Raw genomic sequence first — 24,478 nt, forward strand, 5'->3', positions numbered from 1 at the left:
GTCAGATTTCACCTTACCTGGTCACTCATGGTTGGGGGGGGTCTCAATGCAGAGGCTGCAAGTGACGTCGGGGAGTCCTGGAGGGGTCAACCCATGATGGACTTGGACTCTGGAGCACTGGGGGATCTCTCTGGGACTGGTGGGCCACTCTGACTCGGGCCCTAGGCGTCGGGTGCAGTGGAGGTTCCAGGCATCGGGTTTCTTTGTTCTCAGCAGGCTCAGAGTCTTACTTTGGTGATTTTTTTAACAGAGCTGCTGTTCACAGGAGATTCGGTCTTTGTTGAAGGCAGTCAGTCCTCTCAGGGGTTCTGGAGGTCATTGGCTGCAGGACAAGGCGACTTTTGGTGCAGAATCTCTTGAAACTGGAGATGGGCAGGTAGGGCTGGGGCCAAGTCAGTTCTTCTCTGCAGTCTCCTCTACTGGGCGTCTTCTTTCGTACTTCTTCTTCGTAGGTTGCGGGAATTCATCTTCTTGGTTCAGAGCAGCCCCATAAATACTGTATTTAGGGGGCATTTTAGGGATCTCAAGGGTGACTACACCCTTGGTGGGCGCAGCCCACGTGTGGGAGTGGGCACAATCCCTAATCCTGATTGGAGAGTGCCTGCCATCTGCAAGATGGCAGGCACTGAAGAGTGGGCTTCACCCTGCCCCCCCACCTGAGGGGTGGGTTTGGCAGAGGTGGGCACACCTTCTGGGCTGTTCTAATTTTTCCTGCCGAAAAGGAGGGGAGACAGGAAGGAGGCCTGCTCCTGATAGCAGGTGAGGCTGGGGTCGCGTTACAAAAGTGGCAAGGCCTTTGAAGAGCCCCTGCCACAGATGGCTCTTCCTAACCTGGGGGAGGTATTACCACCTCCACCCAGGAAAGGCTTCGCTTTTGGGCTCAGGAGTGAAGATTCTCACTCCAGGTGTCCAGAAACAAGTCTTGTGGTGGTAGGCTGGTGTTTATCAGTCAGGGAATCCACCAGAGGCTGGTCGTTTTTCAGGGGGCATCTCTAAAATGCCTTCTGAGTGCATGGTATAATAAATCCCACACTGGCCTCAATGTGGGTTTATTATGCTGAGAAGTTTGCTACCAAACTTCCCAGAATTCAGTAAAGCCATTATGGTGCAGTGGAGTTCGTAATGACAGACTCCCAGACCATATATTCTATTATCGCTTTACTGCACTTGTCTAAGAATGGACTTAGACACTGTAGGGGTTCAGTGGTCACGTAACTCTACCCTCATTAGTGCTATAGTGCACCCAGCTAGAGGAGTGTCTATACCATAGTCAGTGGGTTGCAGGCATGGCAGACAATTGTGTGCCATGTCGACTTTTCACTTTGCACCAAAACACGCAGCTTGCAATGGCAGTTTGTGTGTTTTAAGGTACAGGACCTCTAAGGGTGGCACCATATGTGCTGCAGCTCTCAGAGGACTTCCCTGGTCACAGTGTTCTTGGTACCCATATTACCTTTTACAAGGGACTTACATGTGGTCAGAGAGGCACCAGATGGGGGTACTATGGTACAGCATTGGTAAAGAACACATGTCCTGGGAACCTGATTGGCAGGGACCCAGGGCACATCAAGACAAAGTGCATCAGAAATCTGGCAAAAAGTAGGGGGGTTACTGCAACATAAATCCAGATTCCTACAGTATGGTATTTTAAGAATAGCAGCACATCTCAATCATGTTTTTTGACATTTGTCTTGAAGAAAGCTTGCGTACAGAGCTTGCAACCTATGCTCAGTTCACAGTCAGAACAGACTGACACATGCAGTGTGTATATGCGTGTTTCTTCCATGTTTTGCTTTTGGACTGGGTCTTTTTGTCACGTGATAATAATGGCTTCACCTGAGCTGAGCACTATTAATCAGCTCATGCACGGCGATCTCACTTTGGGAGCAAACTTCATGGTTTATGAAGACAAGACGCCGTCTGCAGCATTCAAACACCAAACACTTAGATGACATGCTAGTATACACAGTTAGTTACTCACCAAATTTGAGTTCTGGGCATGGCTGTTTATATTTTTTGGCTATGGTATTGTTGTTCTTTGAGTTTTTTGGTTTAAACTGAACACGTTTCTCGAGTCACAGCACCTAGCGGTGATGGTTTGAGCACATTTACTTTTCATAGAGCATGCACAACGACTGTTTTAATGCGAAAGTACACTTTCTGAGGACAATGGAATAAATATGGATTAAATATGGATCACTTGTTTGTACTTGTGGATTACTGAGAATTGGCAATTTGTAATTTCTGCATTGCAGTGCGGCTTAAACCTGGGGAGTGACGACGCACCGGTCAACTTTTAGAAAGAGTCTCTACCAGACAAAGCACCACCAAAGGCAAGTAACTTTTTCTTCTGATAGCCACAGGTTTCTCTCCTTTTGAATAGATACCAAAGCAGTACCTATTTGGAGATGGGTCTGTGGCTTGATTCAAATCAGAAAGTTCTGCAGGACTGAGTGGGTGAAAATCCCATCTTGGCAAACCCTACAGTCCAGACAATAGTGTTTCGTGAACTTATGGAAGGATGCCCATGTTGCAGCCTGGCAACTGTTCAGGACAGGATTTTGCATGTCAATGCAGCGGTAGCAGCTTTGGCAAGGTAGAGTGAGCATGCAGGCCTTCCGGAGGCTGCCTTTTAGCCAATGCGTAGCAGATCTTGATGCAGAATGAAGATCCAGTGGGAAATGTTTTTCTTCTACACAGCCTTGCCTTTTTTCACACAGAACCTCACAAAATGCTGATCGTCCATCCGATGTTCTTTGGTACGGTCTTTGAAAAAGCTCTGTAAGCTTTTAGGTCCAAGCCATGGAGTCTCTCCTCTTCCGAGGGGTGAGGCGGAGAATACAATGGCAGCAAGGTGATGTTTTGACCACAACTTTAGGCAATAAAGATGCCTGTGTCTGTCAAACCAGTTTGTCTGGGAAAGTGGTGGTGTATAGCTGGTTCACACAGAGCTTTAAGCGCACTTACACACTGTGCCCATGTTATGGCGATGAGGAATACTGCCTTAAGGGTGAGAAACCTCAAAGTGCAAATTAGAAATGTAAGGACCAAGTTAAGGTCCTACTGTGGCATTATAAAGGGAGATGGAGGAAACATATTTTGTAAACCCTTCAAAAAGAACATACCAACTGGAGACTTAAACAATGAGCACTGGTCCGGCAACATTAAAAAAAAAATGAAAGAACCTTTAGCTGTGCCGAGAGCAAATCTTTGGTGGGATAGGGGCAAAACAATATAACAGAACGTCATAACTTTGCCAAGAGGGGTCTATCTGCCGAGTACCGCACCATGCGACATATGTGTCCCAACGATAAGCGTACACAGTTTTTGTAGGGGGATGCCTTGCAGCCAAGATGACTTCAATCACCTCCAAAGGAAGGCCAAAGGGGTTCAGCTGTCGCTGCTCAATCTCCAAGCAAAAATGTTGAGATTGCAAATGCCTAGATGTAGAACTCTGCCTGCTCCAGTGACAGCAGATCCTCCTGGAGGGGCAGCCTGATCGGAGGACAGATGCTCAAGCCCAGGACTTCTGGATACCATACTCTCCGGGCCCGATTCACAGAACTAACTTAAGACAAAATCCTAAACCTACTACCATTTTGGTATTCACAGAAGGCACTTACTCATTTTGGTATTCACAGAAGGCACTTACTCATTTCAGTATTCACAGAAGTTAGGAGTCCTAATTTTAGGACTCCTAAATGCCTTCTGTGAATACCGAAAGTCTTAAAGTTAGGATTTTTCTCAGTTTAGGAGTAGTAAAGTTAGGACTCCTAACTTTAGGACTCCTAAATGCCTTCTGTGAATACCGAAAGTCTTAAAGTTAAGATTTTTCTCAGTTTAGGAGTAGTAAAGTTAGGACTCCTAACTTTAGGACTCCTAAATGCCTTCTGTGAGTACTGAAAGTGTTAAAGTTAGGATTTATCTCATTTAGGGGTAGGAAAGTTAGGACTCCTACATTTAGGACTCCTAAACTGAGAAAAATCCTAACTTTAAGACTTTCGGTATTCACAGAAGGCATTTTGGAGTCCTAAAGTTAGGAGTCCTAACTTTACTACACCTAAACTGAGAAAAATCCTAACTTTAAGACTGTCGGTATTCACAGAAGGCATTTAGGAGTCCTAAAGTTAGGAGTCCTAACTTTACTACTCCTAAACTGAGAAAAATCATAACTTTAAGACTTTCGGTATTCACAGAATGCATTTAGGAGTCCTAAAGTTAGGACTCCTAACTTCTGTGAATACCGAAATGAGTAAGTGCCTTCTGTGAATACCAAAATGAGTAAGTGCCTTCTGTGAGTACCAAAATGGTAGTAAGTTTAGGATTTTGTCTTAAGTTAGTTCTGTGAATTGGGCCCTCCGTTCCCAATCTGGAGCCACTAGGATGACTTGGTCCCAGTCTATCCTGATCTTCTTGAGAACTCAGGGCAGGAGTAGTATTAGCAGAAAGTCGTACAGGAGTCCTGGGTTCCACTCAAGGTGGAATGCCTCTCCGAGTGAGAGACACCTTGGAAACTCCAACATGCAGAAGTGCTGACATTTTGCATTCTTGATGGTGGAAAATCATTGAGCCAAGGGTTTCGCCATTTGTAGAAGAGACCCTGCGCCACTGCCACTCCTGATCTGCTGGGTTCCAAAGGTTGAGCTTGTCAGCCGTGGCATATAACCATGCTGCCTAGTGGTTTACCACCATAAAAATCCCATGGTGGTCCAGACATTTACAAAGTCGCAGGGCCTCCTAGCACACAATCCGTGAAACCATCTCACCCTGCTTGTTGCAGTACCACATAAAGGTGGTGTTGTTCATGATCACCTTACCAACCTCCTGCATGGTGGATGGAAGGATGACTTTCAACACCAAGAGGATGGCCCTCAGCTCCAGAAAGTCAGTATGGAGCCAGAACTCTGCTGGAGATTAGAGGTATCTGATCTCCACCTCTCCTAGATGGCCGTCCAAACTCAGAAGCAATGCATCGATCACCACTGTCACCTCTGGGTAGTGAAGGGAGCAGGGTCTGCTCCTGACCCAAACATGGTCTGCCAAGCACCACTGCAGATCTTTTGCAGTCTCCTACCCTATCTAAACATGGTCAGAGAGGTCCCCCTTGATGTTTGGCCCACTGAGACTTCAGATCCCACTGCAGAGCGCATACATAGCACCTGGTGTGCTCGACCAACAGGATGTAGGAGACCATCAGTTCCAGCACCCTCAGATTCCACCTCACTGACATCCAGGATGGAGTCTGAAATATTGGAATCATTGCCTGAATGTCCTGGACTCTTTCGGGGTAAAAGACATAAAACTGAACTGTGTCCAGAATGGCTCCGATGAAGTGGAGCATTGGAAAAGGAGTTAGGTGTGACTTTGGCACGTTTATAGTGAACAACATAGATGACAGCAGGCTCGCATTAGCCTGGAGAAGGTTAACAACTGCCGTTGGATGAGCACGCCTTTAATAGCCAGTCGTCGAGGTAGGGGAGCCCTGGCACCCCTGATCTCCAAAGATATGCTGTCACCACCCTCATCACTTTTGTAAACACCCGAAAGGTACTGGTGAGACCTAAGGGTTGCACAGTGATCTGAAAATGCTCCTGTTTCACCATGAACTGCAGGTAGCGCTGATGGCCCTGCAGGACAGAAATATGGAAATATGCGTCTTGCGGGTCCACCATCACCATCCAATATCTAAGGTCAAGGGCTGGGCCGGTATGATAAAATGTGAATTTTTCTTCTGGAAGAGGGTGTTGAGGGTACAGGTTAAAAAACGTATGAAGGCCTCCGCAACTTCAGCACCAGAAAGTAGCAGGACTACTTCTGATGTGGGCACCTTTTCAATAGTCCCTTTGGCCAAAAGGGTTTGGACATCCTGCTGCAAAATAGATGATCCTTTATCAATCGTTGGGAAGGTGCAGGGGTGTGAAAAGTAAGAAGGAATAGCCCTTCCAAACAATTTGTAGGACTCACCTCTCTGATGTTATAGGCTGCCAATTGAGCAAGAATTGCTGGATTCTGCCTCCCACTGGGTGGCCGTACGCCTGTAAAGAAATGCTAAAGGGGTTTGGCACATGGGGCTGCAGGAGTGTGAAGGGAGTGGACTGGGCAGCAATTGTCCTTGACCGCGGGGAAGGTGGGCACTATGGCCTAGATTGCAATATTGCTGGGTACCTGGTCGGGGTTTGATAGGCTGGCAAAGACCCAAAACGTGCAGTAAGGCTGATGTGGCTGAAAAGGTGGGAAAGATAAAGCCAGAGAGCATTTTGTGACCCTGCTCTCCTTTGTCCAAAACAGGAGAGTCTCATCAAACAGCATGTCCATGAGGAACGACTGGACATCGTTGAAAAACTGGTGCAGCGTGGAGGCGAATAGCAACACTAGTGCCAATGGCCCGCCTGATGGAATCAGTGGTATCTAAGCCATAACAAATTGTGAATTTGGCTGTGTCATGTCCGTCCTGTATGGCCTGGCTGAGGACAGGTCAGAGATCTTTAAAAAAAAACCTGGGAGGACTTTAGCCACCAAATTCCAAAGGACGTAGTTTTTACCCCCACTATTTAGCCTATTTTGACTACTTGGCACTGGTGTATTGGCTCTGAACTGCCGTGTGCCTTGCTAATCAGGACTTAGTGCATGTGCTCTGACCCTTAAAAAGTTACACAGCTGATTGGCTTAAGACCAAATTGGCATATCCTAACTTGCAAGTCGCTAGTATATGCTTCCAGGGGTACGCAGGATCTGTAAGTTAGAGTCCCCTCAGGGACTACAGAAGTTGTGCCACCCTGAATACAAGTTAAAGCATGGCTGACAGTCTGCCACTGTGGACTGAAAGGGAAGTTTAAAACTGCCAGCTTGGCTTTGTTATTTTAAGCTACAGCAAAACCCAAACTCTCTTTTTAATGTTAGTAAGTTATCCCTACAGCAGGCCTATGGAGTCCTAAGTCAGGGTCCAGCATATTGGTAAAGTAGAACGTGTTTAACATATTCTAGTAGTAAAAAACTGCAATTGTCATTTTTACTCAAAGAAAGATTATTAGCCCCATTGGCAAGTACAGAGTTACACGTTGATGACTCAGCTGTGCTAACTTCTGAATGGAGCTACCAAAATTGGTACTTCCAGATATCAAACAACTTATTACATTAAATATGACTTGATACCCAAGTTGAAGTTTATGTAACTTGTTGCCACATGCAACATTTATAAAGATTGCTAGTCTGTTGCTCAAGGTTTCTACAGGGCATTTGCTGAGGCTGGTTATCATGAGACAGCCTTCTGCCCTCCTGGGGGAGAAATGCGAATGACTCCCAGTAAAGATAGAAAAAAGGCTTGCCACTGGAGGAAGTGTTACCTCCTTCTGGCTGGACGCCACACAAGATGGTGGCCCAAAAGGTGAGCTTCAAATGGAAAGCCACCTTTGCAGGGATGGGGGGGAAAACAGATGTCAAACTGGTTTTCCTGTGGGCATGTAGCCCAGTGGTAGCCACACCCTTAGGGTGGGCTACCAAGTTCTTGAGACAGAGAAAGATGTTCTGCCATCTTGAGAGTGGGCAGTATAGTGCACTCTGGGATAGCTAGATGCAACACTTCATCAGGCTGGAGGGAACGTGGTAGTCTATTAGCTAGTGACCGCAACCCCCATTAGGACACTTTCTGGGCATACAAGGGGCACACCTGGCACCCAGAACTCACATATCGATTGACTGAAAGAACAGGACCCAAAGAGGACTGCCCTGCTGACCTTGGAATCGGCAGAAAAGAGGCTGCATTGAAGTTGGACGGTACCTGCTGCTCTTAGGGCTAGCAAGGGAGAGGACGGTGCCTGCTGTGTCATGCTTGGGCAGAAGTCGTCCCCCGAACCCAGCTTGAAGCAGACACTCCAAGAATCAGGTGGTTGACTTCCTGCATGCAGCACAGGGTCACAAAAGCTGAAGAAGCCTGCTAGGGTGAGTCTGTAGCCCAGATCGCCGGATCACCATTTCTCGCTGCCGTGCATCTCAAGAGAGCAGGACTCAATGCGCAAAAGTTGCACCTGAATCTGCTGGACCTGGGAGAGTCATCGGAATGCTGATTGGTCACCTGGAAAGAGAGTTATCACCAAAATAAGGAAACTGCTGTGCTGGGTGACTGATAGCCCAGTGGTGACTGGACTTCTATTGACTCAGAGAAGACTTCTTAGGATGTTCACCCCTGTGGCCAGAATCACGTCACCAGGACCATGGATTGAGTAGATGCCCCAGGAAGACCCCTGCTGGCTGCACAGTATTTTCCACATCCTGCATCCCTTGCATCAGGACCACAGCACAGCAGTCAATGTCAAAGAGACACAGATGCTGGAACTGGACTGAAAACTGCTTTTCCAAAGGAGGTAGCTGTTCTGTTGGACCTTGCAGGTCCCCTGGCCTCGCTACCTGCCGGAGTTGGACACCCAAAGTAACTCTAGGTAACCACATTCAACTCTGACAAAGCTTTCCTTGAAAAGGTGTAGATGGCAAATTCGTTGAATTTGCCAATGCTTTTTGAAGGTTAAGTGAAAAGTCTTGATTTACTGGTCCTTTGAAATTCAACATCTCTGGAATCCTCTAGTGGATCTATTTCATTTTGCAGTACACATGGTCAGAGAGCCTGGATTCACCACACCTTTCACGGCCAGACTGGTCTTTTATTCCACTTAGCGTTTCTCAGGTGGATGGAGCCCCTGGAGGCAGTTTGTGAGGGCGGTGGGCTGCTCCCAATGCCTCGGTCACTTTCCCCAGTTCCCAAGGTTAATGCAACAGGCACGGGGGAGGTTTAGTTATAGGAAAGGGACCAGAAAGGGAGAAGAGAAAGAGCAGAGAGAGGATGGAAACAGATTGCATGAAGGGAGCGAGGTCTACTTTCAGTTCCCCAGTCTGGCCCTGACGCCCTTTGTCCAAGTCCTGTGCAAGATGCGCAGCCACCCCCAGATAAGTCAAGTCTGTGTGTAATCTATTCAATAAAGGAGGTAGCAGGTGCTAGGGAAGACTATGAAGTAGTATAGAATCCTTGGCAATGATATCATCTTGAGGAAGGACACCGTAGCTCTGCACAGACAATAGGAATGCATTGAATTGGTCTATCCTTCTGTCCAGACTACTCAGATATTGATCAGTGTATGAAGTCAAGACTTTTCCCTCATATGTGCTGAAGGTATATGATGCCAGGAGAGCACTGTTAAAAGCGGGGTGGGTTCCCTCAAGTTGAGCATTCATTGCAGAGGGTATCCTTGCCTGACGCCTCCTGCCAGAGTAAAGTGATTGGAGCTAACGGAGGGGCTGTGTAAAGCACAATAATAATGTGAATTATATGTTAGTTGAATTCTGATATCTCCAGCATAGTCCACAGACTCAAGGGAGTCTAATGCCTTCTCCATTTATTTAGAGTAGAAAAAGACTTTAGGCCCAGCTTATGATTATGCAAATTCGTTGAACAATGTGTGAAGGAAGTGGTGGCCAGATTGGTTTGAGACCAAGCCCTGAGAAATTTTTAAGAAAGAGACACTGGCGTAAAGAAGTAACCATTAATTATCAGTTTTCCTTCGGTAATAACTAAAGAGGGCATCGTTGACAACTGGGAAAGAACATTTTATCATTTTCACTCTTGTATCCTACAAAATGAGCAAGTCTGCTAAACAATTTAGCAAACTTTTAATATGATCCATCACTTTCACTAGCAAAACTATGGGGCATATTCTCAAGGATCTATCGCCGAGTTATCGGCACTTTAGCGCAGCCAAAGTCGCGATAAATTTATCGCCCCATTCACAAGCTGGTGCTAACAGCTTAGTGTACCTGCGATAGCAGCCGCAAAAATCATCGCTACAGATGACCCAGGCAACTACCGCTAATGAGATGCACAGTAGGTGTTCCCGAGCAAAAAGCCGCGACAACACCACTCCACAACATTCTCAACGACCAGCCACATTGGCGATAAGATCACAAAACATGCGATAAGGCACGTTAGCTGCAGGAAATTAACACCTGTTCTGACCTGGTGTAAAGTCGGATGGCAACCGACACCAGACAAGGGAGCACAGCCCAGAGCCACACATCAAGAAGAACAGATGCCATGGAGCTACTCACCATTCAGCCCGGAGCCCCAATAGGGCAACAACACCCACTGCCACCACCCCAGGTCCAACCCCGCCCCCCGGACCACCCCAGAGGCAGCGCAGACAAAGACAGCGAACCCTCAAAAAATGAACCAACCTCACAGACCCAACACCAGATAATGTCATTGCCCACTACAGACACAAAAGGACAACCATTCTCCGCATCCTGAACATCATTGCCCACAAGCTGACGGTACCAACACAGCAGGCAACCAACATCCCACCTCAGACAAAGCTGCTGGCTGTGCTGCCCCTATTGGTACCCCCCAACCAACTGCCGGCAGAGTCGGAGGAGTCTCACAGCTAGCCCTATCCAAGTTCAACACAACTGTCCTGGATGCCATTATTAGCTTGGTACCCCAGTACCTATACCCCTTCCCCCTGCGCAGGAACAGCTGTTAAACAAGCAAGGCGTCTATGCCATAGCTGGCTGCCCGCACGTGTTAGGGGGCAATTGACTGCACACATGTCCTACCTGTGCCCCCTGGTGACACTGCACACAATCACCTCAACGGAAAACACACGCATTCCATCAATGTGCAGGCAATAGGGGACCACAGAAGAATCGCCACCAACGCTGTCACCAACTACCCAGGCAGTATGCATCATTCCACTTCTTCCGACAGTCCATCATCAACCAGCGCTACCAGGATGGCACCTACGGAAATGCACTGCTAGTTGGCAAGTACCAAAAGAACACACCACACACCTCAACTCCACAATCCTGCAACTCACAACTCTGAGGATGTACACGTTACAAACTCACATTCAACATGTCAAACAACATGCCCACCCACCAGACACGACAGCACAACTTACTGTGGCAACCGGCGCTAGCCATGTACATGAGCCATCAACTGCATGGCACCTCTGACACACTGCCACACAAGAGCGGAATAATGTGTGGAGAGGTGGGAACCAGGCATGTGCGAAAGAGGCAAGTGACCCATGAATGACAATGTACACAATGCAAAGTGTGGCGAAGATGTGCTGGACAGTCTGCAGTATGCAGACCATAGACTTATCCATGTCTGCATGCAATGCTGGTGTTTGGAATGTAGTGGACAGTGGACGCAACCATGTCACCCCAGCCACTGGGGAAGATCCCGGAAATGTAGCTTGTGACGCCCCTCCCGTAAGCGTGTGTGGAGTGGGCTGGCCCGGCGTGCACCAGGCCAGCTTAGGGGTGTGAATAAAAAGCACGTATCCCTGGGTGTGGTTCTCTTCCAGAATGCCCAACGTGTCTGCCAGGGCGTTGCCTCCCAGCCTGCTATGAGGCCAACGCCGTGGCCGTGAGCGGTGTTGCCTGCGATCCTGTGCGCCTGCTGCACCCCAGGCCACTGGTCCCCAAACTCGTCTTGCCTGCCCCTGTGCACCCAGGCCTTACTGCTCACCTGCCGACACTGGCGTGTTTTAAAGATGACCCACCACATGCCGGCGCAAGCTCCAGGCCCACGACCTTGGAAGCCTCCTCAGACCATCACGTCCTCCGCGACACAGGCTCGCAGTACTCCTTTCTCGTTGACATACTACACCGGCCTACACAGCTGTCAAGTAGGTCACACATGTGGAACTGAGTCTTGATTTGTGTATGGTAGAGTTCATATCATTCTACACGAGGGGTAAGAGGAAGACGTGGGGCAGTCTGGAGGAAAAAAGGATCCTTGTTACGGAGGTGATCGAACACTACCAACACCTGCTCTGGTGCCACTAACTGTGCATTGCAAGCCACCAACACGTGGCTGTGGGCCCATGCTGACCGCTGCCTCTGGCCTACACTGCGGACCAGTAGATCAGACATTGGGATCTGAGCCTTGATTTATTTAGGGCAGAGTTTATATCATTGTACTGGCCTCATCGCAGACTGCATCCCCTCTCAGCCCCGGTGCCTCTAAGTCTGTTTCCCGACATCCATGGACACTCTCTGGTTGAACTTTGGTGGCGTCTAAGTCTATGGACTGGGGGTTGTCTTCATCCTCATGTAGCTGATACCGACTTGGTGGTAATAAAGAGGCCGTAGCATTCCACTCCTCAATTTGCCCCTTCCGGATGGCTTCTGCCCTCTGCATCATGCCCTGGAGGACACCTTCCACTGTCCCCCGCCACCCTCTTCCACATTTACCTTCGACATAGACGAGGACCCGCTAAGTCCATGTGGCCCTACCTCAGTGCACCGCAAGTCACCGTTCTGTGGCGGTGTGCCTGTGCTGGCCGCAGTGCATCCAGGGCCACTAACTCTGTGCAGCTCAAGTCAGGGACCCTGTCTGATGAGATATTGGATGGCCTCTGAGACGATGGCCTTGGGGTCATCAACACCATGTGTCTGTGGCACTGCACTGTCCGCTGTCTCCGGCATCAACTGCGGTCCACCAGGGCTCACACATCAAATCAAGTCCTGACCGGCCCTGACGTCTCATCACCGCAGGAGGCACATGCCACCACCGCCAGAACCACCGCCAAACGCCAACTGTCGTACTGGAAGACTAGCGGAGTTGCACGCACCCGTCGTGGATGGCATCATCTGCCTGATACCCTGCTCAGCACTCCAGGTGCCACTAACTCAGTGCACCACAACTCATGGACCATTTCTGATTGAGTTGTGTGCTGTGGAGAGCTCACGCAGCAATGTCACCTCAGGCAGTGTGGGAGACCTGGGACGATGATGAGGAAGATGATGCATGTGTAACAACACCCCACTGCAGCTGCATCACGAATATCCCGAAGGGACACAATCCTAGACATTTTCTTCACATGAGCCCGCTCTGCTGTAGTGCCCCAACCTCAGTGCACTGCAACTCACGGACACTTCGGTTTGCATATTGTGTGACCTCTGTACTTGCTACGGCTACCAACATGATGCTCCGCAGTTGTCTCTGTAATGCTGGTGTTTTCTGTTTCCGTTTTAATAGTGTTCACTGTTCAAGTTGTTGCCAGCACCAACGACTCCGTGTGGGCTGGCTTACACTCACCCCACACACATCTAGCACAGGCTTCACTGTACATGTGACCCTGTCAATAAAGGGGCCGGGCGCATGTAGCCAGTTCCACAAACTATCTGCGCGTGTCCGTGTGGTCATAATGTATGCACGTGGGCCCCGGGCCCTACAACATTACATTGTGCTGGGTGCAGCGGCCCCAACCATGTCACCGCTGGCAGCGGGTAAGACCTTGGACATGTAGCTTTGTTGTCATCCACTCAATACGTAAGAGGAGTGGACTGGGCCATCGTACGGAGGTCCAGCGTGGGTGTGTGTGTGTATGATGATTCAGGGGCTCTGGGCGTGGTTCATTACAGGAAATGTGCAAATGCATGGCTCTTGGTCGCAGTGTGGGTCTCCTTTGTGGGGTGTAGGTGGTCCCGATGGGACTTAGACACCCACGTATGTGATCTAGTTTGGATTCCATGAGCTCTGACCCCAGCCGCACCTGTTCGGCCACCTCCTTTTGGCATTCTGACATCTGGCATTGGAATGCGATGTGTACCTCGGTGAAGTGTTGGGAGCCAGCCGTGGTGGCGGGTGCTTCCTGCTGTGTGGACTGTGCGGGGGCTGGGCTATCCTCTATGTAGCTTGGCTGCCCTGCTCCTGGGGGTGGGTTGCCTAAGATGTCCATGAGCTGTTGTAGGGCGTCTGTGTCCGAGGTGTGGTGGTCCTCTCCAGCATAACTGATGATTTGTCAGGTCTGCTCTGCTGAAGGTGTTGTTTGTCCCTCTGCAATGTGAAGGGGAGATGCATGTTGACATTGTGTTGACATGTATGTTGGCGCATTTTTCTGGTTTACATGCAGACTCTATGACAATGTACATTGTGACTGTTTGGGAGGTGCAGAATATTTGATGCGGGATAGAGGACATTTGGACTATATGACGGATGTGAGTTTGTACATGTACATTTCCTTCTCACAGTTTCCTGCTATTTTAGATGTGATTGGCCTGTTTCTGCTCATGAGCGGACCCAGTTGTGTCCTCTGTTCTGCAGTGTCGGTGTTGCACCACATTGTCGTCGGATGTGCTGTGATTGCTATGTGTGTGTGCTGCAGTGTGCCACGGGGATCAGGGACATGATCCTGGGTCATTGTGGGTGTGCAGTGTGCTACACGTAGTTGGGCATGTGTGCCATTGTGCCCATCTCCCCCCCATCCCCCCCAGTCCCTGTTCGTTACTCACCCTGTTGATGTTGTGTCAGGTCCTATCTAGCTGTGTCCGTACTCCCAACTCCTTGCACCATCTCCACACCGATGACTGTCGCCTTTATTTCCTCTGGCTCCTCCTGTGGCGCAGGACACCCACCTCCTTTTGCCATTGCTGCTTTCCCGTTGGCAGCTGGTTTGTGCTTGGTTTGGCTTTTCACATTATGCCAGCGCCTCTTGACCTCCTCCATAGACCTCCTTGACACTCATATTGCATTCACGTTTGCCAAATTGACGTTCAGTGGATGGTAGTGTGCTGTCACCTCCATGACGCTGATCTGGTTTTCCTGCGGACTGCACCCCCTCTTCCTCTTGCTCTTCTCCTTGCCCTTCTCCGACCACGGGGTTCCTTGCTGGCGGTCTGTGGGGCTTTTGGGGTTCGTGTTGGCCTCTGCACTCGGTCCGGGTGCATCCATGTTGCTACGCAGTTTATTTTGTTTTGGTGGGTTTTTCTTGTTCTGCTTTTATAGTGCATTTTCCCGCATAACGCATGGGATTTGCGGGTCTGTTGTTGGTTACTGGTGATTTTGGTATCACGCTTGGCCTCATCGCAACTTTTTTCGGGTTTCGCATTTTTGATGCGTCGCGTTGGTTTTAACGCGGTCATTTGACGCGTTGTCGCGGGACTATCGCATGGTGCCGCCGGCTTGAGAATACCACGTTAATACGCAGTTATTTTTTTCCGCGATAGACTGCGATGTGAAGAGTTGCGTTAAGCTACTTTTGCGGTAGTTGTCACACTTTCTTGAGAATATCCCCCTATGTTGGGTTACTCACTTACTGACTGCGACACAACAATCTCTTGTTATACGGTTCTCACTCAAAACCTTAATAGAAGCTCATTCATGCTTTATTTAATGAGCAAAAGTACTAGTGGTTAAATAAATACATGAATTGTGTATGGGGCGTTGTGATATTCCGGTGAATATCACAAGGGGTCCAAATTAAGTATAGCAACGGGAGAGATTTGTAACCTTTTCAAAAATTAATTTGTACCAAACAGATGATTATGTAAATCATATGAATACAAAACGGGTTCATTTTACAAAAAGACTATCTGTACCCTCCCTACTTGAGAAACAGCAGAGCATAATTTATATGATCCCGCAATGGTTAACACACTGCAAAACACGGTCAAACATGTCTGCATTTCTTTGAATTGTCATATGTCTCCACACTAATTTCAGTATTGCTTTTATGACAACCGTTGTTCGATATGTTTAATTTCAGATGGTATTGGGTAGGCGCTGCCTAAAGGTTTTCCTTTAAGTTCTATTTGGATGTTTATTTCTATGTGTTTTATGTAAGCTGGTTACCTCCTCGCAGACAGAAAGAATATGTTAATCTGTATTTATTTTTAGACTTTTTGTACAGCAATGCATGCTACAAACAAATGTTAACATTGTGAAGGTGTTGTTGGAGTGTAAACACAATGGAATTCTGCAACCTTTTTCACACTTCACAGTGCCAAGTAACGTCTATGGGACAAACTATCTGACTATTATGAGGGCCTACCCGGTGACCGCGCATCTCCTCCCTAACGCTAAATTCCCGCAGACAATCCTTGTTAACTTTTAGGATTACAGGGTCAAGGAACAAATTTTATCTAAGGACATAAAGCAGTGACAGTTCACCTCTTCGGATGTCCCATTATGTTGTATTTTCTCGGCCATGTCTGCCTCCACAGCTAAAAGGCGGAAAAAGTTTGTCAAAATGTTGTACTTATTTGAAGAACAGGGGTCACAGGCAATGATTGCACAACCAAGCAAACTAAAAGTGCTTGTTAAAGGTAGATTTCATGTATTCTGCAATATCCCCGAAGCACAGGAACTACTGCAACAAATCTCTTCAAGCAAGTCTTAGATTTCTTAGCTTAGGGGTTTTACAGCTGCTGTTATAATCAGTTGTCCATTTGCTCTTTTGTCTGCTCTTCTTTCTTTTTTTAGTCTGGTCTTCTATTTTCTTAGCTTTCTTATAGAGTATTGTGGGGCACTATATTTTTTCTTTTTCTGAGTCTCACTTCCTTCTTTATTTTTTTTCTTTTTTCTTTTTTTTCTTCCCATCCTGGGTGAGGGGAGGTGGGGGGGTTTGTAGGCCAGCAGCTCCTGGCACAAGGTCAAGATGCCAGTTTTGGGAAATGGGGTAAGCCTGTCAGGCATGAGCAGGGACGGCACACTGCTCAGAGCAGCTTTTCGGGGAAGGGGTAGTCCACAGGGGTGGAATGGGCAGCAAGAGGGAAAAAAAAGAGATCCATTTGTAAATTCTAGGTTCATCCAAATTTTACCTAGAAATCTATATCCTGTTAGGGCGAGGGGGGGGGGGGAGTAATGACTGATCTGGTGTCCCTCCAGCACACTTCAGCCCATCTTGCGTCCCCTTTAGGACTAGACCATGCAGTGTGTTAATGGATAGAAAGGAAATCCTTAAGGTGGTCTCTTTTAATGTAAACTGACTCAATAATAAAAAGAAAATGCGGGCCACTGAATCGTGGACCAAGACAGAAAATCCAGACGTTATTTTAATTCAAGAATCTCATATACAAGTGGGGAACCTAGCAGACTTTTCAATTTTAAATCCTGGGCAGCATACCGGGGCTTCTCCTCTTCCTCCGCATCACATCGCGGCACAGCAATTTTCTTAGGCAAAAAACTTCAAGCTGAGGTGGTTAATTTTGCAAGTGATCAGAGAGGTAGGTGGTGTTGGGCACCCTGTGAATTGGGGAATAGATTTGTAACCTTTGCTAGCATCTATGGCCAGGTAGAGGATAATCCGGCACCATATGAAGAGTTTTTTCAATCCCTAATACAAACTCCCAGGGAAGTAATTATAGGGGGAGATTTTAATGTCCCAGCGAATCTAAAAATGGATTCCTCAGCCATTTAAAAAAAAAAACAATTAAAACCTAAAACCTTTAGAATTATTCAAAATTATAGGAAATCTCTGGATATAATCGACCCCTGGAGGGCAGTATTCCGACTCAGATTGAATATCCTTGCTTTTTGGCCAGATTTCGCACCTCCTCACGCATCGATTTCTTTCTTATGTCTAAGTCTTTGATATTTAGTCAGCATAAAATCCTCCCGAGTGGATTTTCAGATCATGCAATGCTCTTTTCGGAGCTTGAGTTAGGTAAAATCTCGGCTCATTCTAAGAGATGGACTTTAAGTAGGCAATATCTTTCGGAAGAAAGTTGGTACTACTCTGTAAAACAGAGATAAAGGAGTTTCTCGCAAGAAATCACGGGACGGCTCCTCCCTACATTGTCTGGGACACTCTGAATGCTTATATACAGGGCCGAGCTATTGGGAAGGATGCTGAAAGTTCTAGAAAAAAAGAAGGAAAATAAGCAAAATTTAGAACAGGAGGCGCAGAGGTGCTATGATATTTTTATCAATAACCCCTGGGCCCCCAAGCAATAAAAATGTGCTCAGGCCATCTTACCGAAGCTTATACATAGAATGCAAAACAGTTAATAGCAACCATAGGCAAAAGGTATATGAAGAGAGCAATTTCACCGGGAGGTTTCTTGCATGGCAGATAGCAAGTAACCGGATTACTACTTTGAGATGCCCTGTAGCTGGTACCTGAAGTGACGATCTTGCAGTCATAGGGGACATAATGCTTCAACACTATAAGAATATTTATGGTCAACAACAACCCATTGATAAGGCATCCCTTGACAAGTTTTTCCAGCAACAGGAAATTCCAGTACTATCTGAGGCAGATAAAAGTAGAATTATACGCCCTTTCTACAGAGAAGAGTTGGGAGATATCATACAAAACCTCCCGAATGGCAAAGCCTGTGGACCGGACGGTCTCCCGGCTGAGTTTTTAAAAAACATTTCAGATGTCGTTTTAGAATATTTTTTGCTGGTTGCTAATTCAATCTTAGAGGGAGGGCCCGATTCCGCCTTCATTCCAAAAAAGGAATGTAGTTAGTTTTTTAAAGAAGGGAAAAGACTGGAAAGACCCCAATTCATATCGCCCAATCACACTTTTAAACTCTGACTATAAGATCATTAGCAAACTTTTAGTTAACAGATTCAATGTTATAGCACCGAATTTGATACCAGCCCTGGTCCTTCTGTTAGATGCTGAGAAGGCGTTTCACCTCGTGGCCTGGGAGGCTTTAATCCATATCCTCTCCAGTTTGGGCATACCTCCTAAAATCACAGGGCTGATTCAGAGAATATATCATAACGCAGAAGCCAATATTATTGTTAACGCCTCTGAGGCTGGTCAAATCAGTGTAAAACGAGGGACCGTACAAGGTTGTCCATTGTCCCCCGTTTTATTCACGTTTCTTATTGAACCGTTGGCCATTGCTATTCGAAACATTGCAGGTATTCACCCCCCCCTTAACCTACTATGGGAGAACTAAAGTTATATGCGGATGATATCATGCTTATAATCAAAGGCGATAAGGGGGTCCAAGCAAAAGTCTGAGGTTTTTGAGCAATTTGAATTGCTCGGAGGGTATAAAATCAACAAAAGGGAAAACCAGAAATAATCCTGTGTGGCTGCAAGCCTGATGTGTTATATTTTGACATTTTGTCCTGTCTAAATTCTAAACCAAAAAGATATCTGGGGGTTTATTTCTCATCTCGAATCGTTGACCTGTATGATCTAAATTTTGCCCCGCTTCTGCGTAAAGTACAAGATTTACTGCTTCAGTGGAACTCGCTCCCGTTATCTATAATGGGAAGGGTATCACTGATTAAGATGTCTGTTCTTACGCTATTTAATTTTTTTTTTCCGGCAATTCTGTGTGTTTTAACAGCACCTTTTATCACCAAATTAGAGTCTATGTTTACATCCTTTCTTTGGGGAAAGAAAACTCCATGAATTGCACTAAGCACTTTATATGACGAGGTGGAGAAAGGTGGGATAACTCTCCCTAATCTCAGCGATTATTATTTTGCATATTTTGCACAAAATAAGTCAGATTTGAACATAGGACTATTTGTAAATTATTTTATGAATTTCATCTGTAAAGAGCATCAGATACGCTGTCCATTAAAACATTTTGAAATCCTCCTAAATGAGTGCGTTATAAGTGCATGCAGTGGTACTTTTATAAATCTCAGGACTTTTATAGAAGATATACAATTCCAGTTATTAACTCTTCAACCCCATTATCCGAACTCACTTCAGTATTTGGGGCTAGAGAATCGACCGAAATTATTAAAAAATGGGCTAAGGCCGGTTTCTCGGAAGATCTCAGATTTTTTAAGGATCGATAGGTGGCTTGACATTTCTGAAATCTATGATCTAATTTCAAATGATTTCCTTCTTCTTTGGTCATTTAAGATTCTTATCAGGTTCCTTAACAATCTGGATCTGATTCAGATTAATGAACGTAAAAAGCTGGTCTATGTAAATGTTGTAGCCCCTAGCTGGGGTTCGGATCTCTCTGAGAAAGCAATTACAAAATGGGAAAAACACGAAGGTTTGGAGGTTACAAGTGAATATGTGGTCCGAATTAAATAGACCTAACTTTACAACATTAAGGGGAACGAATTGGCACCTGATGCTATTTTGTAGCAAACGGCTTCTATATAGAACACCACATTTTTTATCTAAGGTTTACCCCAACCAATCCGGTGGGTGTTTTCGCTGTTTAAATCATCCTATAGCAAATTGGACAAATATTATATCACAGTGCCCTTCAATTCAATGGTTCTGGACTCCAATAATAGGCTGAAAGTGCTTGGCTATGACCCTTCTTTACATCTCCCTGATAACTTGATTAAATTATCACATATTGCAATGGCGGTCGCCAGGTAACTCTTGCTTCAAAGATGGCGATCAGACCTGGTACCAACAAAATGTGAATCGGTCCGGAAAATGAAACAGGTCAGAAATAGCGAGTGCTTGTCTAAGAAGTTTGAAAAAGTCTGGGCGGCTCATTTCGACTACATATTAAATAAGAGCTTACATTTTTAAAGGTTGCCTTAATATGCAGAAATTTAAACTATTGCTGTATGTGTTGACATATTTGTATACTTGTTAGCACTTTATTGTACTTTAGACTCCTATTTAACAGCACTTTATTCCACTATAGACACCTATTTTACAGCACTTTATTGCACTATAGACACTTTAACTTCCCTTTTCCAAAGTGGTTTAAGTCAACAGGACAAAAGAAAAGAAGGGAAGTAAAGGAAAGAAAGAAAGGAAAAAGGAGAAGAAAGGGGAAGGAATAAGAGGAGAAAAAAAAACAAACATTAATTATCACCTATATGTTGATATTTTTGCATAATGTATTGGACCTAATGCACTATAGACATCGTAGCTCATTCTAGATATAGCAAGCAATGTTGGATTTGATCTTTAGTACGCCAAATTACCATTAGTAGCCTTAATTTCGGAAATACTTCCAGCTTTATCCAGACTTATACTTTACTCCTTTATGGACACTCAAGTGATTATCTAGTTATTGATGACAGAATACTGCATCTGATCTCTAATGCTTTGTCTAATCCAAGGTTATTCTTTCTTTTTTTTTCGACTATGAAACTTGATTTCAACTCACCTTTTATGATCTATATGGCTATTGTGTAAGGTTGTATTATTGGATATTTATATAGTGTTATTTGGATGAATTTGTAAACTCTTAATGGATCTCAATAAAAACAAATAATTTAAAAAAAGGCGGTAATGAAAGAAGCCAACAATCTTTACAAAGTGGGTTCTATTGACTATGGGGCTACATGAGACTAATCTATGAAGATGTCCCAAAATCACCTCGAGTGCAGAGAAAAGTTTATGAACCACATGAATCCAACAAAGATCAAACGCAGGAAAACCAACCATCACATTAATTGTAAATCTGTTCAGGATTAAAGGAAGATCATAAAAAAAAGCTCAACTCTATGCATGGCTGTAATTACAGGGCCTGGCATAGATTTATTAAAGACCGGATTCAGGCGAGGTTGCACTTCGTCCAGCTCTATCATCTTAATCCTAGTGTATCCAAAGTTGTGACTGAATAGTCAAGAATTTTCAAATAAAAAAGTCCTGAAAGGTAATCATGGCTCTTGTTTCCTGGCAAAGTTAAGAAAATAATCCACTGCAGGCCAAAAATGAGCAATACAGGAGTCCTCTACCTAATCAAGTTCAAATGCTTTTAGAACTGGAAGTTCTACTCTTGAAACCGAACAAACCTTCATATTTTGATGGCAAGGATTTGTTTTTACTCAGGGCAAGGACATGGCTCAGAAGATTGAAGGTAATTTTTCTACTAAGTAAACAAGGTCTGCCAATATGCAGTTTTGCCATTAATGATGTGGACTTTTTTCTCCAGATTTCTAAATAATCTGAGAGTAACACCCAAGAGAATCTTCCCTTCCTGTCCTCGGTGGTTAGCACAGAGTTTACAGGAGAAGTCTGCTTTCAGACCCACAGATACCATTCAAACGCATACAGATCTTTAAAAGTACAAATACCCATGAGCCACTTACGAATGTAACTAAAATATTTAGCATTCATGGTAAACATGGCTCTTGCACCACCCTAAGTATGAAAGTGATTCTAAAAACTACACATGAAGGCCTTTTGAGGATTTGACTGTTTTTGCAGAAAAGGCCACGTGGGGTAATGTTCGATGGGTGTTATCGGATACATTAAACAAGGCCATAAGTAAATTTATTCATACATAATTATTTAAACCCATAGCACTTACATTACATTTAATAAAACATTCATATCATAAAATTATTTCAAATATTGACTTTAAAACAAGAAAATATAAATCACCATCTATGCAAGTCATCATGTTTTGCTTTGTGCAGGGTTAAAAAGGACATATTAAAGCAATAAAATATTTGTAAAAATATAAGCTACTGTTCCATGTATAAAAGACAGGACCATTGCAACTGTTTCGAGACCCTACAGTCCTGTGTGTTTTCTAAAGTGCATAGGCGCCGTCCTATATTTCTCCATAAAATGGATCAAAGTGTAGCCGTATTATGTGCAAAATAAGCGTTGGATTATAACAAACAGAATGTGTACAAGGTCACTTTCTCAAGCTTTAAAAGTTTTCATTTGTCAGCAGTGCTCAGCAATAGTTAACAGTTTTATCCCTGCACTTCTTAAAAATTGTGTGTATTGACAATTCATCATAGGATCAGTGGATCTTAAACTTTCAGTGAGTGACTGCCTTCAGGTTCGAATTCCCTGCTCGTTAAATGGAACTTCCAGCAGCTGTCTTCTTTCTTGAAATAATCCTGGGCTTAAACATATGATGTGTATAATATTTTCTACCCCTTTATTACAGATCGTACGAAGGGGCTTTCGTGGGTGCCTTATTCTACATTTTCTCCAGGAATAAAGCCGGAACAGAAATGCATGAAATACATTTTCAAGTTTCTTGACCATCAAACATTTACATATGATTGACAACTGAGTGTTTTATATTCATTGATCACGGTTGATCCAGTGGAAGTTGTTTAAAATTGTGGGCACAGCCACAAGTTACTCACCATACCATAAAGTCAAAATTCAAAAATGTAATTCACAACAACACAGAGTTTGGGCCCATTGAAACTCTATAACCACTTACAAATCATTAGCTCTTACAAAGAGCTATCGGAAGACCTCATCGGGACTCAGATAATTAGAGACAGAAGCCATTCCTTCATGAGGACCTATAATGAAGAAATGCCTATCTAACATCAATAAGCAGTAACCATATCTTATCAATAATATCAAATAAAAATGACAAACTCGGAAGAGTTATCAAGGTAAATTTATCTAAACTTTAAGATAAATGGTCAAATACACAAAAGAACATTAGAATTTTCATTACTTGGTTAATCGATTGAATGCAGGTAAAATCACAACACAATTACAGTTTAAAGTAAAACACATCAATAATCAAATAACTGGCGTGAGGGGAGAGAGAAAGAATATGCATTACAATTTCAGTATGCAACTCAAGAATGATACCAACCAAAGTTCAGTTGTAGATTATCAAGACAGAGATGCAAGAATGGACTAAAGTACACTGTCCAGTAGCCTGAATAGCTAACCCTTCAGCCGAAAGATATAGCCTGCTCAACTTCACCAGCTGATGAAGTTCACGTGAAACATCAGGAGAGTTCAGTTCAGGAAAGTCAGAATTCAGACTGACAGCATGTCACGCCCAAGATTTGCAAGGAAAATAGCTGCACACGTCCTTTTCTCACAGGGCAATTATACCTTGAAATGTACCCAGTCCCTGCCCACAAAGTAGCTTTGCACAATTGTGCACAATTTCTATTGGTTTTCCCACCCAAAACGTCTGGAACCCTCATGTAATAACTTTTTTCCTTTTCTGCTGCTTTTCAAGAATGGCAAATATCAAATCACCTCGGAAATAGGAAGCACATTTGCAACTTAACATGTCCACACGCTCGCTTCCGAGTTAGCTTGCAACAAGGTTGACACAATATGTTCCTGAAGAGAGAATATTCAAATTATAAGAAATACATTTCAGTGATAATTCTTGTAAATAGAGCAATCAAGTCAGCATTTAATTCTTATTCGAAGGAAATAATGAAGGACAAAATACATTTCTTTAAGGCCTACAATGGAAAGACACAATACGCTTTAAGGCCTACTTGGTAAAACTAAAAAATATCAGCATATTCTATGGAAAACTTGCTAACGTTAAAACATTTGAGAAACTAACGCATAAGAAGCCTAATATATAAACATAATTTCACTATTTTCATAAGAATAATCTGTTGGACTTGGCCCTTTTTGCGGGGTCTCCCCAGACTTTTTGCCCTTCTCATTGCCTTTTTTCTGAAATGGAGTTGGTGGTTTTAGGACTCTGGGCACTTTAGCACTGCTGTCCAGTATAAAGTGTGTTTGCTCTCTGTTATAAATATGGTAAGATTGGTCTACACCTGTTTGGCCTATTTAATTTACCTGTCAGTCCCTTGCAAAGTGGTATCTCATATACCCAATGCTGGTGAATTAAATGCTACTGGTGGGCTTGCAGCGCTGATTGTGCCACCCACCAAAGTAGCCATTCAAACCTATCTCTAGCTGCTGCCATTGCAGGGCCTGTGTGCGCAGTGTTACTGCCGCTGTGACGTGGCACCTAAAGTGTGTACCATGTCTGGGACCCCCCTTTTATTGCATATCAGTCACCCCTAAGGTATGCCCTAGCTAGCCCTCTG

This window comes from Triturus cristatus, chromosome 4_2 (assembly GCF_964204655.1).
Source record: "Triturus cristatus chromosome 4_2, aTriCri1.1, whole genome shotgun sequence".
Lineage (NCBI taxonomy): Eukaryota > Metazoa > Chordata > Amphibia > Caudata > Salamandridae > Triturus > Triturus cristatus.